At 53.1% G+C, this 19,174-nt stretch overlaps 2 protein-coding genes across 2 annotated transcripts in view; one reads left to right on the top strand and one right to left on the bottom strand.

Moving 5' to 3' along the window:
- Window positions 1-2,272, bottom strand: part of LOC123345636 (C-type lectin domain family 2 member D-like) — a 348,976-nt gene extending 346,704 nt beyond the window's left edge. Inside the window, exons 1-2 of the mRNA XM_044982627.1 lie at window positions 1,972-2,272; window positions 939-1,340 (exon numbers count right to left, since the gene is read on the bottom strand). The gene's annotated coding sequence lies outside the window, so the exon portion shown is untranslated. The remainder of the gene's footprint in view (window positions 1-938; window positions 1,341-1,971) is intronic.
- The window catches only part of LOC123345648 (protein S100-A16-like), a 643,389-nt gene that overhangs the window by 599,688 nt on the left and 24,527 nt on the right, over window positions 1-19,174 (top strand). The gene's annotated exons all lie outside the window — the stretch shown is intronic.

Raw genomic sequence — 19,174 nt, forward strand, 5'->3', positions numbered from 1 at the left:
CAGAAAAGAGTTGGACGCATCCTCCATGAATGTATCTATCAATGGCCATCAGCCAAGATGGTCAGGGGCACAGCCCCATGCTGGGTGTCCCTAAGCCTCTGACTGCCGGATGCTGGGACTGGACAGGTCATTCAATAATTGCCCTGTTCTGTTCATTCCCTCTGAAGCATCTAGCAACAGCCACAGTCTGAAGACAGGATCCAGGGCTGTGTGGACCGTTGGTCTGACCCAGTTTGGCCATTCTTACGTTCAGCAGCAAACTCAGCACAAGGAGCACGGAGTCTCCCTGCACCAGGCTGCTACATTTCAACTAAAGCCAAAGAAACTAAAGGTGTCAATTCACTAGCAGAGACTGAGGAAGGTCCAGGTGCAGCAGTGCCCAGCCACAGATTCCCCAACAAGCAGAGGGGAAGCCCCGTAACAATGACGACACCCAACACTGACACCCCCTCCAATAACAGAACAAAAAACTCTGAAACAAGCCAACCCACCAGTTCAAAAAAAAGCCGAAACGTGCCCCACACAGAGTTTTTACCTCAAAAGGGAAGAGTGCAGGAGACTCCATGAAGACCACTAAGGGTCTAACTATTGATTTTACATGGGAGGTGCATAGACACCACAGTGAAGAGTGTCAATACAGAACACTAAAGTGAGACAGGCAGTTCTCCTTCCGAGGAGGGAAACAGAGACAAAGGAAAACACTGATTTCCAAGGAGGATGCTCAGATACTGCGGAGGATGGGCAGCACAGACAGGTGCTAGTCACACCACTTAGCCAGCACACAGATCCCACGGGGATGGTGGGTACAATAACCTGAACAACCACATATGAAATCACAGTTTGATGCCACCACCTTGCAAAGCACCATAAAACTCTGCATCAAAATAATCCACACAACCACCAGTTCTCAGTGAGTGGGTTCTGGAAGAGGCCCTTACCCGGCCTGGCATCCGGTGAGCCTGTTCCTCAGTTGAACTCGGGCCATGCCTCAGTTTCCCCTCAGCAGTTGGGTAATAAATTCCGTGTAGCTCTCCACAGTCACCATGGCAACAAGTGTCCTCCCTCTTCTGGGAGGAGTGAGAATCCAAACAAAACAACACAAGCCCTTCGCCCTTCCTGGGCCACAGTCCTCTTCCCAGTGTCTCCCCTTGGTTGCAGGGCTCACAAAAGTCCATAATTCCCACTCCAGGGTCTGTGCACCACTTTCTTCCCATGATGCAGGGGAATGAAGAGGGCAAGGAGATGGTGCACTCTTCCCCTCCTGCCACATGCAGAGTCCTTTACTGGAGTGGTCTTGATGGGGGGGGGCTCCCCAACAGCAGGTTTTGGGGTTAACACCCCTTTGAGATGAAAAAAAAACCAAACAAACACAACAACAGTCTGAGGTAATCACATGACTCCAGGAGCCAGGGCCCTAGTCTGAGTCGATAATGTGGCCCTGATCAATCCCACTCACAAATAGACTCGCTCCTGCTCTCTCATTACTTGGACAGATGTAGGGTTATAACCATGACAGGTTTATAACCTTTTTCCATACCAGGGACCCCAACCCTTGAGACCTGCTGTCTAGCTGGGACCCCACTCTCAGGGAGGTACCAATGCAGCTGTTTGACAGCCGTTCACAACCCTCCTAGGCTGAGAACACCTGAACCCTATGACCAGCTGTAGCTTCACCTCGTGCTCACAGCTACTCATGGAGAGAGGAGCCCACAGCCAGAGAACCTCCTTCCAGCTGGGGGGCCCCTCTCCATCTACTAGGCAGACCCACTTCTGGGCTCAAACTGAAACAGCCCTCCAGGTTTTGGGTTCAATGGTATTTAGGCGTTGAAGATCTAGGCCTTGCTCCCTCCCAGCTCTGGGAAATCTACAAACTCGGGAGAACAGGGGAGCTACAGAGCAAACTGGTTTGTAACCTTCACCAGAGCAGCCAGGCCTGAATCCCTGGGGTCATTCCGAAGGGAAGCCACTCACCTGATTCCCGTCTGTTTCTGTGATTCCTGACCCCTTCCTAAGCTATCAGATATCCCAGCAGATGATGGGCAGCCTAATCCTCCCCAGTAGTGAAACTGACTGTCATTTCCTGGGACAAATGATGAGCTGGTCTCTGAGCAGAACCTGAGGGGAGAGAGCAGAAAGATCCTCTAAAGAATCCATGGTACCTACAGAGAACCAAGACTGGGATTAGAGTTTGTTTGAGCAAGAGGAGAGCGACTGGACAATACTTATCTGATCAGTCAGTGCTCAGTGAGAGTCTGTCCATAGGCCCCAGGAACGTTCCTGCAAAGGAAGTAACAGCAAGTTGTTAAGCAAAGCTCAGACTTTAAGGCCAGTAGGGACAATCATGATCATCTAGTCTGACCTCCTGCCCATTGCAGGCCACAGAACCTCACCCACCCACTCCTGTGATAGACCCATCTCCTGAGGATCAAATCAATAATCCATTAGAAGGAGTTCCGTGGTGTTTTTGGATGCAATGAAAGGGCTGTTTTAAGGTGTTGATCATGAAGTAATTTTATCCCCCATATTACTAATAGTTTGGAGAAGCACAGATTGGTAGGCTGAACCTTTCCATTGCTCTTATTAATACTAACTTAGTGTCCAGCTATTCTTTTACATTAGAGACTGTCTGGTTTGGCCAATGTACATGGCAGAGGGGCAGTGATGGCATAAAATCACATTGGTAGATGTGCAGGTGAACAAGCCTCTGATAGTGTGGCTGATGTGATTAGGTCCTATGATGGTATCCCCTGAATAGATATGTGGACAGAGTTGGCAACGGGGGTTGTTGCAGGGATTGGTTCCTGGGTTAGTGTTTTTGTTGTGTGGTTGCTGGTGAGTATTTGATTCAGGTTTGGGAGTTGTCTGTAAGCAAGGACTGGCCTGGACACAAATCAGACATCAAGAATTATAAAATCAAAAAACCAGTAGAAGAACACTTCAATCTCCCTGGCCACTCCATTACAGACCTAAAAGTCGTAATATTACAACCAAAAAAACCCTTCAAAAAGCAGACTCCAACAAGAGACAGCTGAATTGGAATTAATTTGCAAATTGGACACCATCAAACTAGGCTTGAATAAAGACTGGGAGTGGATGAGCCATTACCCAAAGTAAAACTATCTCCCCATGTTTATTTCCCGCCCTCAACCACCCCCCCACCCCACACACACAATTCCTTACCAATTGCTGGGAATGGGCCATTTTTATTACTATAAACTGTTCTTTTTCTCTCCTGCTGATAATAGCTCACCCTGGCTCAAATAAATGTGTTAGTCTCTAAGGTGCCACAAGTACTCCTATTCTCCTTATAGTGTGTATGGCAACACCCACTGTTTCATGTTCTCTGTATATCTCTCTTCCGACTATATTTTCCACTACATGCAGCCGATGAAGTGGGCTGTAGCCCACGAAAGCTTTTGTTCAAATAAATTTGTTAGTCTCTAAGGTGCAACAAGTTCTCCTGTTCTTTAAACACAAGAGGGGATGAGAACTGTAGAGATCAGAACGTGCGGAGCCCTGTCATTTCCCACCCAGCTCAGCAGGGACTGGGGGGAGGGGTCTCACCTTCACTCCCGCCAGGCCACAGCGACAGGGCAGGGCTAGCAAAGAACCAAGGCACCACCTACTGCAGCGGCTCTTAAACTTTTGTACTGGTGACCCCCCTTCACACAGCAAACCTCAGAGCATGAGCCCCCTGATCAATTCAAAACACTTTTATATATTTAACCCCATTCTAAATGCTGGAGGCAAAGCAGGCTTTGCGGTGGGGGCTGACAGCTCATGACCCCCCCCTGTAATAATCTCACGACCCCTTGAGGGGTCCCGACCCACAGTTTGAGAGCCCCTGACCTGCTTGGTGTGGGAAATCAACAGGAGCCACACTGTGCATGCTCCGTTTCTACATAGCTCGCTGTGCCCCCCCATCACCCTCAAAAGATCGGACCTGCCCCCCCCCATTCGCCTCCCGAAAACAAACCCCCCCAGTCTGGTTACCAGCCCCCACAAAATATCCACCTGCCCCAGCCTGGTCCCCCCCAAACAAATACATTCCCGCCCAGCCCGGAGCCGGGAGAAGCTCGGATCCCTCGTCCCGTCCCCTCTCACCTGGCCTGGAGCTATGGAGCGTCTGTTCACAACCACAGCCGGAAACAATGTGTCAGTCTGGAGCGGGTTATAGTCAAGACTGGAGCCGCTCCCCCCCCTTAAGCCAAAACTGCCTCATCCACCCTGTTCCCCGCCTCAGCTCCTGCAGCCTGCTCGGTCCGCAGCTCCCTGGGGATTTCTCCCGCTGCCCCTGGCTTCCCTGCTGCTGTTTTCCCAAGAACTGGGTCTGGGTCCTTCCTCCTCGCTGGCCCGGGGACGGGGATGTGCAGCGGGGAGGGAGTTTCTTGCTTAGCAGTTTCCTCCCAATGCAAACCCTTGGGACAGGGAGTTTGGGGTCGCTGCTGGGTGATTTCCAGGCTGGTTTCTCCACCCTGCACCACAGCCTGGATTTTCAGACCGGCCCAGCACCCATTACAGGGGCCAGGGTGTCAAAAGAGCTCAGCTCCCCTTGCAAATAGAGTGGAGACGTGCCTCAGCCAAACACCAGTTACTGGGCTCAACAGGGTGCTGGGAGAAGGGAGAAATTCCACCCCCCACACACCCAGAGAGGCAGAGATGTAGCTGGTTAAAAGTGAAGGACTCAGCCCTCGAGAGACCCCTGGGGCAGGGGATCTGGGGTGCAGATGAGAAAAGCTGAGGTAGGGTGGAGGGATTGAGAGGGGAGACTTGGCCCCATAGACAGCCAAGGAGTGGGAGCCACCAGTGAAGGGCTTGGAGCAGCAGGGCTGAAAGGGTCCCCTTTCCATGGGGTTGCTGGGGGGGCTGGCTGGCCCCATCCAAGATCAGATGGAGCATTTCCAAAGCTCTTGTGTTCATCCCCAGAGACAGGGAGTTGCCATAATCCCTCCCTCCTGACCCACAGCCAGGGGTGGCTCTAGGCATTTTGCTACCCCAAGCAGGGCAGGCAGGCTGCCAACCTCACACAGGTGTACCTGCAGGAGGTCCAGCGAAGCCAAGGGACCAGCGGACCCTCCGCAGGCAAGCCAGCCTGCCTGCCGCCCTCGCAGCGACTGGCAGAGCCCCCCCCTCTTGACGCCCCAAGCGCTGGTACCTGGAGCCACCCCTGGCTGTTGGGACGCAATTCACAGGGGGCATTAGGACACTTTTGCCCATCAGTTCAAAGCAAAGAAACAGAGTCTGCCCCGGATAGTAAGGCAACAACAGGGACGCTTTTCTCAGTACAGAGAAATATAATTTTCCCTCCCACCCCAAAACCATCCGCTCTGTGATTTGTTCCCCGAGCAGCGGAGTTCTTGTCTCAGGATGAAACTTCAGCTCCTGCAGTTTAACCGCTTGTTTTGCCCCCAACCCAATAGACCCCCCCACCCGATCAGCCCCCTCCCCACTATCCCCCGCCCGACCCCTTCCCCACCCGATCAGCGCACGGCCCCCTCCCAATAGACCCCGGTTCCCCAGTGTGATCGATGCACCCACCCAGCTCCCTGCTCGCCCCCGTCCCCGGTCCGTGCACAACGCCAGCCCCTCCTCACCAGCTGGCGCAGACCCCCAGCCCCCGATCGCTCCGCGGGCAGCCGGAGCCCGGCTCGCAGCTCGCCCAGGCTCGTGTCCCCCGGAGCCGGAGCCCCCCGGGGAGCGGGCTGGGAGCGAACCCGGCTGGCGGGCAGAGGGAGCAGCGAGGGGACGGGCTGCCCCGCCGGGAGCTGCCCGGCTCGGGGAGAGGGTCCCGGTGCTGCAGCCCCGCTCAGCGGAGCAGATCGGCAACCGCCACAGCGAAATGCCCCCGGGAGCGGCTAGGAGCAGAGGCTCCAGCAGGGCAGCGCCGCGTCCCTGCACCCGCCTTTTTATACCCTCCGTAACGGAGGCGCTAACTTTTTTTTGCCACCCAAAGCAAAACAGAAGAGCCCCCCCCCGCCAAGTATGCGCCTCACCGCCCAAAGCCCCGCCCCCTCAGAGCGGTGTGCCGAGCCCGGCCTCCGCCCCCCACAGCGCCCCGCACCAAGCCCCTGCCCCCTCCGAGCGCCCCATGAACCGCCCCGGCCGAAGCCCCGCCCCCCCAGAGCCCGGCCCCCTCCAGCGCTGCTCTGCAGGAACCCAAAAAAACCCCAAAACCCTGCGCAGCCCTGCACCAAGGTGCCGCCCCAAGCACGTGCTTGGTCATCTGGTGCCTGCAGCCCCTGCCTGCAATGCAGAGCTGGCATAAGCTAGAGCTGTAACGTACGAGAGAAGATTGACAAGTTAAAATGCAAGTTCAAGGACGTTTCTCTTTTCTTTATTCATTCGTTTTTCAGTAATGGTGTAAAAAGAAATTCGGGGCACCCCTTATTGGCACCCCCAAATTTTGGCGCCGTAGGCGGCCGCCTAGTTCGCCTAGCGCAGGCCTGCACAACATGCTGGCCGTGTGGGCTCACTGTGCGGCTCGTGGGGGGGTGAGTAGGCAAGCGGCAGGTGAGGGAGGGGGGCTGAAGAGACGGGTGGGCAGTGGTGGGGACTGAGGAGGCGAGCCGGGGGTGGGGGGGTGAAGAGGCGAGCGAGCGGGTGGGCAGTGGCGGGGCTGAGGAGGCGGGACGGGGGAGGGGGGTGAGGAGGCGGGCGGGCAGGTAGTGGCGGGGACTGAGGAGGCGAGGCGGGGGGAGGTGGGAGGCTGAGGAGGCGAGCCGGGGGTGGGGGGTGAGGAGGAGGCGGGCGGGTGTGGGCAGTGGCGGGGACTGAGGAGGCGAGCGGGTGGGCAGTGGAGGGGCTGAGGAGGCGAGCCGGGGGTGGGGGGGTGAGGAGGCGGGCGGGCGGGTAGTGGCGGGGACTGAGGAGGCGAGCGGAGGGTGGGCAGTGGAGGGGCTGAGGAGGCGAGCCGGGGGTGGGGGGTGAGGAGGCGGGCGGGCAGGTAGTGGCGGGGACTGAGGAGGCGAGGCGGGGGGAGGTGGGAGGCTGAGGAGGCGAGCCGGGGGTGGGGGGTGAGGAGGCGGGCGGGTGGGCAGTGGCGGGGACTGAGGAGGCGAGCGGGTGGGCAGTGGAGGGGCTGAGGAGGCGAGCCGGGGGTGGGGGGTGAGGAGGCGGGCGGGCGGGTGGGCAGTGGCGGGGGCTGAGGAGGCGAGCGGGTGGGCAGTGGAGGGGCTGAGGAGGCGAGGCGGGGGTGGGGGGTGAGGAGGCGGGCGGGCGGGCAGTGGCGGGGACTGAGGAGGCGAGCGGGTGGGCAGTGGAGGGGCTGAGGAGGCGAGGCGGGGGTGGGGGGTGAGGAGGAGGGCGGGCGGGTAGTGGCGGGGACTGAGGAGGGTGGGCAGTAGAGGGGCTGAGGAGGCGAGGCGGGGGGAGGTGGGAGGCTGAGGAGGCGAGCGAGGAGTCAGTGGCTGACCTGTTCTACTGATCTGGTCTGGCTCCCATCCCCTCTCCAAGCGTTGCAGCTGTCTGGAGGTGCTGCCTTCCACACCTTCCTCAGTCCCACCTCGTTCCTTCAACAGGACAATTGATTACGAAGTGGGGGGAAGAGCCTGTTCTACTTCTAGCAAAAAGACATTTTTCTTTTACCTTAATTATACTACCTTAGGCACCCCCTATAACATATTACCAAGGTTCAATACCGTTGTTTCGGTGGGGCAGCGCGGGGGAAGGAGGGTTTGTTTCTGCGGGGTGGGCGGGCTGTGCTGGGGGGAGCGCAGTATTTCAGGGGGCTGGGCGGTGCTGGGGGGGTCCGGCGAGGCCAGGAGGCTTCGGCCCTCAGCTGTTTTCTTTGGAATAATATGGCCCTCGCCACTTTACGAGTTGTGCAGGCCTGGCTTAGCGGTTACACCGGCCCTGCCCTCACTGCCTGGAGTCACTGGACTATGCCAATTACACCACTAAAGATCTGTCCCAGTGAAATTTGATATGGGGGCTGTCCCCCTACCGAGCTTTAAAGGGCTCAATGAGGCTCTGAGCTGCCTCTCTGGCCTTGTCATTGTTTACATTTTGTCTTTTCCAGATCAGGCTTTGTTGCTGCTGCTGGTTCCTTTGCTACAAGAGTTCTCAGAACAGTGGCGTAGCCAGGTTCTAAGAGCAGGGGGAGCAAACATAAAAAAGGCGCCCCGCCCCCGGCTCCTCCTCTTGCCACACCTCCCGGCTCCTCTGACCACGCCCCCTGGCTCCTCCTCTGGCCACGCCCCCCAGCTCCTCCGGCCACACCGTGCCCCCGCCCCTTGGCTGGCTCCTTTTGCCACACTGTGGCCATTCTGCACCTCCCCCCCCACCCCTCCGGCCGCGCTGCCCCCCCATGGCTGTACAGGGAGGCTGGCAGGGGACAGGGGGTTTGAGGAGAGGCGAAGGGGAGGATGTGGCGAGAGAGTGGCAGAGGACGGGAGTACAAGGGGAGGTGAAGGGGAGGGAAAGGCAGTGGCACGGGGTATGGAGCTTGGGGAGGGGTTACCGGGGATGGGAGTGGGCTGGAGTCCCCGGGGGTCTCTGTGCAGAGGGGGCTGGAGCTGCCCCCAGGACAGGAAGAGCCTGGGAGTCCACTGCCTGCCCTTCCACTGCTTCTTTCCGGGGCCTGGCCGCTAGGCCCAGCCAGCAGCAGAGAGCAAACCCTACCTACCATGGCGAATCTCCCAGAAGCCCCGATCACATGGCAAATCAGTAGCCGAGATCACGCACGGCTCAGCGGCCAGGAGCCAGGGGAGCTCTTGCGTAGCGAGACACTGGGGCATCTCCCCACTCAGTTCTGGTCTCCAAACCCACATCTGTGGGGGGTGGGGGGTAGGCTGGCTGCAAATTAGCTTCCCACAGTGCCCCTCACGCTGTCACTGCCTCGGAGGGGCTCACCGCATGCAGCACCAGCCCAGGCTCAGCACTGGCCCTACCCCTTGGGGGGGTGGGGGCAGAAGGCAGCCAGTCCTGCCAGGCATGGTCCGAGCGAGCTGCAGCCCAGCTCACCCGCTCAGCCTGGTGGGTGCTGCCCTGCCCAGGGCTGCTGGTGGAGCCTGGCTGTGGGTGGGTCACACTGACAGGCCACAGCGGGAGGGGGGAAGTGCTCTCCCTCCTTGGGGGAGTTTTATTCCGGTGAGCCGAGGGCGGCGCCGAGGCTCCTGCTGGGAGTGACTGGCTGCGGGTCCGCTCAGTGTGGCTGCTGTGAGGAGGCGGGGGAGACCCTCCCTGCCCCGGGACCCGGTCAGTGCAGGAGGTGGGATGGGCACCGAGCCGCTCTCACAGTGGGCTGTGCATGGAGCTTCCCATGAGCAGCGCAGAGTTGTGGCGACCACTCCTCCACCATGCATGGGCTCTGCCACTGCCTCTGCTTTGCGGCTGCGCTGACAGGGCTCTCCTGGGCCAGCAGGAACTGCCCGGACCTGCCCGGACCTCTGCACTGCGGAGCGCTCCAAGGGGACCGGCCACCAAACTGTCCACATCAAAGTTGTCTGCAGTGGTGGTGGTGGGGGGGAGTTGCAGGCTGCCATGCTGCGCCCCCCCCCTTGCTCCTCCGGCCGTGCAGCCCCCTCCCCATGGCTCCTCCGAGTGTGCTGCCCTCCCTTGCCTGCAGGAGCCCAGTGCTGCCTGGCAGACCAAGCTTCAGGGCGGAGTGTGGGCCCTGCCTGCTGATGCCGTGGTAACCTCTAACTAAGGCGCCGCTTTTGAATGTGCTGAGGGGAAGCGGCTGCTTCCCCTGCACCCCGCTAGCTACGCTACAGCTTCAGAGGTTTGCTAAAGGGTGTTAGGAAATGCTGGTCTGTTTTTAGCTGGACTTTTTAGTTTGCTCTGCACACAGTCAGTCTGGAAATGTATTTTCTCAACTCCAGATGGGGCCTTTCTGTGACAGATACGTTCAGTTCAAGGCTGGCTGAATGCCACTAATTACTCAAGACTTTCCCCCCCTCTAGTCTAACCCAGAAACAGCGTTACAGGTTAGACTAGAGGAACAGCAGAGCCTGCAGCACCAGCTCTAGGCGATTTAGTTGAGATGAAGAGGAACAGAAAACAAAGTAAGATGCAATGTGAGCTCTCCCTGAGATCAGAGAGCGACTGCCCTCTGTGCCAGCAGCAGCTCCTGACTCCGGGGCCACTTTAGTGCACAAAGCAGCCTTAGGGTTCCAGATCTTGGCTCTGCTCTGGATGCAGCTTGGGACTGAGTTTCCCAGGTCAGGGTTCACATATACAGCAGCCAGCTCAGGAACCTCGCAGCTGCGGTTCCAACTCCAGCGCCAGATCCTGCTCTCCCAGGCCCCGCTCTGGAAGGCAGAGAACAGAGCTTGTGCTTTCAGTCTCAGGCTTGGTCCATACAACAAACTTAGGCTGGTATAACTACATCACTCAGGGTGTAGAAAATCTGTACTCTGAGCTATTCAGTTATACCGACCTAACCCCTGTGTAGACAGAGCTATGTCCTCCTGTCACCATAGCCACTGCCCCTCAGAGAGCTGGGGTACCTACGCTGACAGGAGAAGCGCTTCCGGCGGCACAGGTAGTGTCTTCACTAAGCGCTACAGCAGCACAGCTGGACCTGCAGTGCATTCAGCAGGGCTGGCTGTAGGTTTTTTGCTGCCCCAAGCAAAAAATGTTTGGCTGCCCCCCGTCCCAGCCCTGGGCTGCCTCCTGTACCCCCCTGCTGCCCCAGCCCTGGGCTCTCCCAACACCCACACCCCCTGCCACCCCAGCGCTGGGCTTCCCCCTTTCCCCCCCACCAGTGCCCTCCCCTACCCCGCTGCCACCCCAGCCCTAGGCTCCCTCCTTCCCCCCCACCAGTGCCCCCCCACACCTCCTGCCACCCCAGCCCTGCCCCCCCACACACACACTCTCCTTCCACCACAGCCCTGGGTCACTGGGAACCAGGGCCGCCCAGAGGATGCCGGGGGCCCGGGGTCTTCGGCGGCGGGGGGCCCTTCTGTTCCGGGACCCGCCGCGGAAGTGCCCCGAAGACCTGTGGCGGGCCCCCCCGCCGCCGAATTACCGCCGAAGCGGGACCCGCCGCCGAAGCGCAGCCCGGTCTTCGGCGGTAATTCGGCCGAGGGGCCCCCGCCGCGGGTCTTCGGGGCACTTCGGCGGCGGGTCCCGGAAGGGAAGGGCCCCCCGCCGCCGAATTACCGCCGAAGACCGGGCTGCGCTTCAGCGCCGGGTCCCGCTCCGTCTTCGGCGGTAATTCGCCAGCGGGGGGTCGTTCCGCCCCAGAGCGGAAGGACCCCCACCGGCGAAGACCGGGAGCAGAAGCAGCTCCTGCACCCGGCCGCGCAAGAGTTTGCCGGGCACCCCGGAGCGAGTGAGGGACCCCGCTCTGGGGGCCCCGAAAAACTCTGGTGGGGGCCCCTGTTGGGCTCGGGGCCTGGGGCAAATTGCCCCTCTTGCCCCCCCCCCTCTGGGAGGCCCTGGTTTCACAGGTTGTATCTCTAACATTTTTCAGGGCTTCTTGAGGTTCAGTATGTATGATGGAGGCAAACTCAGGGCTGGTGGGGTGAATAATACAATCTGGTGAGCAATGGAATTTTCTTTCCCAGTCAGCTCCATTCATACATATTTGATTGATCTTGTCAGTGAAGCATGTTGACAGCTCTTCACAGCAGTTGACGTCTGGGTCTGATGTCTGGGCTATGCAGCCTGGATTGCTTAGCCAGTTCACCGTGCAAAATAGCTCCGTTGACTATAATTCTGCTGCATGGATCTTGGAGAATCAGATGGGTTGTTTTGCCTCCTTTACTGCAATGCTGTAGTCATTAGGATTTCTGTACAGAGGGGCAGATTTGCTGCAGTAACAGGAGGGGTACGAGGGATGGACAGAGAAGTGAGGAGGAGACACCTCTGGAGCTGCAGATTTATCAACCAGGTAGTTAATAAACTAATGTTACTAGCAAGTGCTACGTGAGATGTAGAGGTGCCTGCATTACTGCATAAGACCAGTTTCCTCCAACTGTACTTCTTACTTGTCAGGTCACTGTGTGACTAGGAAACCTGATTATTTTCCTGTGGGCAAAATTTCTGCAGAACCTTGGCTGACTCCTACAGTCCAGGGATCAGACACAGGGGTCTGTCCTGTGCAATGCTGAGCACCCTTTCCTCCCATTACTTCAGTAGGGTGTCACTCAGTGCCTTGTAGTCCTAGTGCAACAGAGCAGCTTTTCCCTGGGTCAGGTGCAGGTTGCCAAGGAAGTGCTATTACAAGAGTCAGAATATCTCAAAGGAATGGTACTAATGATGTTATTGCAGGTTTAGCCATTGGCCTTCATTTAAGCCATGGTGGTTCTCAAACTTTTGCACTGGTGACCCCTTTCCCCCACCAAGCCTCTGAGTGCCGTCACCCCCTTATCAATTACAAACACTTTTTTGTATCTTTAACACTGTTATAAATGCTGGAGGCAAAGCAGGGTTTGGAGTGGAGGTTGACAGCTTGTGATCCCCATGTAGTAAGCTTGCGACCACCTGAGAGGGCCCAACCCCCAGTTTGAGAACCCCCGATTTAAGATAAGTTGAGAAAAGCCCTGGCTGGGATGATTTAGTTGCAATTGGTCCTGCTTTGAGCAGGGGGTTGGACTAGATGACCTCCTGAGGTCCCTTCCAACTCTAATCTTCTGTGATTCTATAATCACAAGTCCCCACTTAAGACAAAGGTGGACGTGAACATTGTGTGGGAGAAGGCTCCACCGTTTATTGTTTGGCCAGAGATATATGTGTGTGTGTATGTGTGAAGAGAAGCATGAGACAGAGCAGAGAGAGTGAAACCGGGGGTGGAGGGTGAGAGGGGAACAGACGCAGCCTCAGCAACAAGCCACTGGGAGCATGGTTTGGCCAGAGGAGTAGCCTAGAGAGAGGATTTGGGTTGGAAAGCTGAAATGAGTTTTGGACCTGTGAACAAGGACACTGGCTCCTGTTTGGTTCCTCCTGTGTTTGGGGAAACAGGACTTTGTACATTCTTTGTAAATCAGATTGCATCAAAGGTAACAGACTCCATCAGCAATTTCTCTTCCTAACTGGAACAACCCACAGAGCTCCCGACTTTGAGCAGACAGTCAGGTTAAAAGGGGTAACAGTGTAGAGCCTGAATAGAATAGCTAGAGAGGGGGGTATGACTGTCCCTAGTGATGAGATAAATTAAAGACATCTGTCTCCAATGGGAAATATGAATTGTAATTAAAAAGTTCTTATTTTTCAATCTGTTTTCCAGTTTAATGTGATGATAAGAATTTCTCATCTTAAAATGTCCAGAGCTTCTGAACCAAACATAACAGGGAGCAGCTTTCTTTTAATATAGGAAAAATCAACAGTTCATCTGATCCCAGTACCAGCTCTAATGTATTGAGAGAATGTCTCAGATTAGCTGGTGCAATTGTACTTCAAACACTTTATCTCTAGTGCCTGGATTTCTCTCTTAGCTTGCTAGGAAAGAAGAAAGTCAAAACCTTCTGATAGACACTTCCTCTTACTGGATACGTCTGTCATCTTGGCTCATGCATAAATATGAGGCAACTCTTAGACAGTCCGCCTTCTTGTACCCTCTCATCTTCCTCTGCACTTGCCATGGCTGGAGAAATAGTATATGCTGATTTAAACATTCCTGGAGCTTTTCCCACTTCAAAGTCACTGCATCCAGCTCAGCACCCCAGTAAGTGTATTTAGCTTCTTAGTTTTGTAGTGGTAGGCTCTCTTTTTTGGTTTGGATTCCACTTTTTTTGTGTGTGTGTTTTTTTTTTTTTTGTATTTTTTTGCTTTTACAGGTAGCACAGATATTTAAAGAAAGATTTTTCTAGAAACAAAGAGCAGGTGGGAGTCTCTATGTTCCATTTTTATGTTAGGACTCAGCAAATATGAGGTAATTTACCACCTGTCAGAACTAGGAACTGAATCTCTTTAAAGTAATATTGTGAATTTTACTTTAATGTTAATACAAAGTGTCACAGAAATATTCAGAGCTACTGACAGTCTATACATGCAAATTACATGTGAAGAACAAGACAGCTTTATTTTATGGCATTTTTATACTTGGGGGTGGATATTCATGCTGTATTGAAGATGCAGTACGTAGTGTAGTGGGGTAAGTCAGAGGTAAAGAGCAATGCACTGGTCAAGGCTTGGGAAGACTGAACACAAGGAATCTGGGAGACTCGTTTCAGTGTCTTTCATTTCTTCTTGGAGAGAACCTTATATCACACGGATCAAGGAGAAAAGATTGGATTTGGAAAATTGCTGAGAAGTCAGTGCAGAGGGTCATGGAGGTGATTCCACATGGTGAGGGAAGTGAGGAGAAAAGGATTCATGAAGAGGCAAGTAGGGAGACTGAAGTCTAGTATCCCAGGTTAGGAAATAGGTGAGGAGAAGAGAAAGAAATGAAGGTCAACTTGGTCAATAAAGGATGAAGAAAACAGCGGGGGATGCAGCTGGGAGTTGTACCGGTTTCTGAATACACCTGGAAAGGGAGGATTTGTGAGGAGTCAAGTCATTACACTGCAGAGCAATTAAACTTTGGACAACTCTTAACAAAGATGATCACAGTAGGAAGAAGAGGAAGAAAAATAATAGCTTTCAGTGTTCCAGGAATAATGAATATACAAGGAACTGGAAACTAAACTTAAAAGGCTGTAAAATGTAAATATATAAATCATAGTATAATTTTTTACAAGACTTTCCTGAAAAGGTTGGTATCTGGAGATAAAAAAAATCCTAATAATATAATAAAATAGTAAATATATTAGCTATTTTCAGAGCATATTTTCTATAAATAGAGTCAGGCTACTAATGAGAGGCCATTTTAGATGACTATTATGCTGTTAATCTTAAAATCAAAATATATAATGCTGATATTTCAGTTGACAAGCAAATTAAATACTAATAGTTCAGATATTTTATCACTCAGTCTGTGTATAGTACAGTATATGCAGGATTACATATAAAAAGTTAAAAACCATTACTTAGTTTGCACAGTGAAGCATTCAAAAGTTAGGAAATGCCAGACATACAGTTACTGGTACAACCTTAATTCTGCCTCACTGTGCAACCATCTTGTGTATTCAATGAGGCAGGGATCCTTTGGGGAAAAAAAGTAGTCTTTAATTACATGGACATACATTGTCATAATGGATATGCACAAGGGAGCAGAGATAAGTTTCCTGAGGCAACTGTAAATCTGGCATTTCTTAACTTTTGAGTGCTTGACTTTGCAATCTAAATAACATTCTTTTGAGAAAAAACAATGAGAGGAGTCCTTATGGCACCTTAGGGACTAACAAATTTATTTGGGCATAAGCTTTCATGGGCTATAACCCACTTCATCAGATGCATTATAGCCCACAAAAGCTTGTGCCCAAATAAATCTGTTAGTCTCTAAGTTGCCACAAGGACTCCTCGTTGTTTTTGCTGATACACATTAACATGGCTACCCCTCTGAAATCATTCTTTTGGGAGTTTTCTTTGTATGTAATGTACTAGATTTTTTTAAAAGGAAAAGGGTAAAACCAAATTCTGTTATGTGCCACTGTAGCAACCCCCATCATGTATTTTCAGCAAAGTTTGAACCCTGAAGCTTCAGCATTGCAGCACAAACTGCTACTGCTTGAACAACAAGACTAATTTAATTAGCTGGCTGCAGCAAAAAACTTATCACAGAGGGAGGAAATAGACCCCTGGGTTCAGGTGTTGGTTTTTGGTATGGCTCTTGGGGGAGCCCAGTCCATGCCAGATCTCTCTCCCTTCAAGCCTCCAGAGTTGAAACTCCTGTCCCTTGTAATGCACCCAGGCCACTGGGGTCATGAGCTGCGTCCCGGATGCTGTTGGGGAAAACCTGACCCAGCTCTCTGCCCCCAGGGAGTTGGGGGAGCTCCAGCCCCATGTGGTGCCCCCTGGGGCTGGAAAATGAAAATGGGTTGCTGTGGCCAGGAGGTGGGTCCCTACACATGTCCTTTACTTTCCTTGGAATCTGGAGCTTAAACTGTGGAGCCACAGTAGTTACATTTGTCAAAGAGTTTCTAGTATAAGCCTAATTTTTTAACACCATCTCTCACCTCCCTCTCCCCCTCCACATTTTATCCTGAAATTTGTTAATCTGGGGCCAGACAAGAATTTTATTTTTATTTTTTTGAAAATCTGAAGTCAATTTAACAAATCATTTAATTATTTTAATTAAACAGAAAAGCAGCTTTTTTACTTTTTAAAAAATACACCGCTTTTTTGTCCACCTATGTCTCTAGAATATCTTGTTCTATTAAGGTCATACTTTTTTTTTTATTAAGTCTCAGTGAGAACTCTCACATAAGATGGACTTCTATGAATAATGGGCTACAGTTTTTAAAATTACTTGAAGTTAAGTTCTTTGATATTGAAAGCACTGAAGTCTTCTGTTGTGATTACAAACTCAGTGGAGCCTAGAGACTGTTACTTTTTTTATTTTAAATTACATTTTTAAGTCTCTAGCCCTTTCCTCTTTGAAGACAGCCTTGAAAATGTAAAGTGATTTCTAAGGTTGTACTTCCTGGTGTTTTTTCTAATTTTTTTACAGTAGGAAAATATCAGAGCCATTTTAAAAGTACCAAACATTAGAATGTCAAGAAGTGAACAATTAAGGGACTGAGCATGTTCTCTCTGCCACGGTCCACTGATGATTTTCTAAGTCCTTCCCTCACAGCCTTTTTGCACCATTCGACCAACCATCACTTTCTTCCCTAAAATTTGAAAACTATGTGCAAATGTCAACATAGCAAGTTACTAGGAAACTAGTTTTGCATTCAAAGAATTTACTGTTCAAGGGATTTAAAAACTGAATCATGTTCAGAAATTATTCTGTGGATTTGAATAATGAAGTCAAGATAGTCACAATCTGCTTGCAGATGTAAAGAGAAAGAGAGGTGACCTGTTTTCCCCGCTCAAGCTGTACCTTTCCCATGACCAGAAGACGCTGCTGTACAACATGAATATTCGTAAATTTGACAGACTATGCAAAAGGAAGGCGATGCAAGGGATCTTTCCTCCAAGAATTTTCAAGCCCCACCAGTCACTGATGCGGGCCAGATATTCAGGAATTTGTTCAAACCTTAATTGAGACGACAAACCCAAACCTCCTGCCCCAGCAGAACTCTAGGATTTGGTGGAAGCTCCATCAGCCACTGTCTGCTCCAATTCTGGTGCCTCATCGATCAGCACTGGCACTGGCTGAGCCAGCACCGGCCTAGCCTACTGTCCCTCCACACTGCTTTCTGAGACGATGACATGTGGGGCAGTGATGCTTCCAGGACATGGAAGAATCCCCATTTGGGGACAACTACTATGCCCTTGTCCTGCATGAGAACATAGTCTTTCTGTAGTGTCACCTCCTGATGACTAGACAGTTTCAAGAGCATCTCAGAAGAGGGCCAATACTCTGGAGCTCAAGGCAGGTACCTCTGCAGTGGAGCTGTTCAATGTTCTGCAGGCCCAGGTGAAAGAAAATGTTATTCCCACCAGTCAGGGGCTGACAAATCCTACAAAGGACGTTTGGCTGACTCTTGTGCCTTTCCCCCTCGTCTCTAAGAGAACAGGCCAGATGTATCCTGTCCCATCAGAAAAATGTCAGTTCCTTCAGCAACACTGTACCCCCAACTCTGTGATGGTGTCAGTGGCCCAGGACAGGCCCAGAGCCTTGCCTTCTGCTCTCACAAACAGGGAAAGGAAAAGATTTGTCTCCTTTGGCTGTAGGGAATATTGCTCAGGCTCTCTAGGACTGTGAGTCTTGAGTTACCAAGGAGTAATGGCCAGGTAGATCTGTGCTCTCTGGGATACCCTGAACCCCTCTTGGAGTCTCTTCCAGAGGAACAGAAGCAGGCGGCCTAGGGCACCGGTACTGGAGGGGCTGTACAATGGGTAAACATCCTCTTAACATAGCATATGATGCCTTGGATACCAATACAAGGGCTGTGGCATTTTAGGGGCCGCAAGGCTGCAAACTCTGGGGAAAAAAACCCACACCTGGTTAATCAATAATCAGAAGGAACCTCTTGCTTGACCGTTGATGTGAACTTGCTAACTAGTAAACATTAGTTATCTTTGGTATTTTCTTCAGCTTTCCTCTACTTCCATCTAGTTGGACAATTAATGTTGCCCTTGTGAGGGTGATGTGTGGCCTCAGAGTTTTAAACTCTGAGCATGATCATTTTCCCCCTCATATTTCATGAGCCTGAACTTAATCCTTATCTCCAGCTGAGCAGCCTACAACGGAGAAGAAGTTTCCATGTTTCATTATGAATCTTTACACTAGATTTTGACTCTTGCAGAAATCCCTCAGTGCCCACGCTGGCATCGGATGGCTCTATGGCTTGGATGGGCTGGGAACATCATCCTGGTGGCAGCTGTGATCGTGCTTGGTGTTTGGGGTGAGTATCTCAGCACCACAGATTCATTGGCTCAGAGAATTCTCCTCTTCCCCTGCAATTCCATTTAGATTCTATTTTTTGGCCTCCAAAACATTTCTGAATAAATTACCAGGCATTTCATCACTGCCATAGACATCAAAAGTGTTACATAAACAAAGTAGAGTTGAGAGCTTGATACATGAAACATCATTATTTGGCTGTAACAACTCCACTGTGAGAAGTGCAAAAATGTGGAATAACCTTGCAATGGATAATGAGTCAGATTCCATCTCACACCAGGGCTGCCCAGAGGATGCCGGGGGCCCGGGGTCTTTGGCGGCGGGGGGCCCTTCCGTTCCGGGACCCGCCGCGGAAGTGCCCCGAAGACCCGTGGCGGGCCCCCCCGCCGCCGAATTACTGCCGAAGCGGGACCCGCCGCCGAAGCGCAGCCCGGTCTTCGGCGGTAATTCGGCGGAGGGGCCCCCGCTGCGGGTCTTCGGGGCACTTCGGCGGCGGGTCCCGGAAGGGAAGGGCCCCCCGCCGCCGAATTACCGCCGAAGACCGGGCTGCGCTTCGGCGCCGGGTCCCGCTCCGTCTTCGGCGGTAATTCGCCAGCGGGGGGTCGTTCCGCCCCGGAGCAGAAGGACCCCACCGGCGAAGACCGGGAGCAGAAGCAGCTCCTGCACCCGGCCGCGCAAGAGTTTGCCGGGCACCCCGGAGCGAGTGAGGGACCCCGCTCCAGGGCCCCCAAAAAACTCTGGTGGGGGCCCCTGTTGGGCTTGGGGCCTGGGGCAAATTGCCCCTCTTGCCCCCCCCTCTGGGCGGCCCTGCTGGGAACTCGCTCCCAGGGCAGG

The sequence above is a fragment of the Mauremys mutica genome, chromosome 12, assembly GCF_020497125.1.
Source record: "Mauremys mutica isolate MM-2020 ecotype Southern chromosome 12, ASM2049712v1, whole genome shotgun sequence".
Taxonomy (NCBI): Eukaryota; Metazoa; Chordata; order Testudines; family Geoemydidae; genus Mauremys; species Mauremys mutica.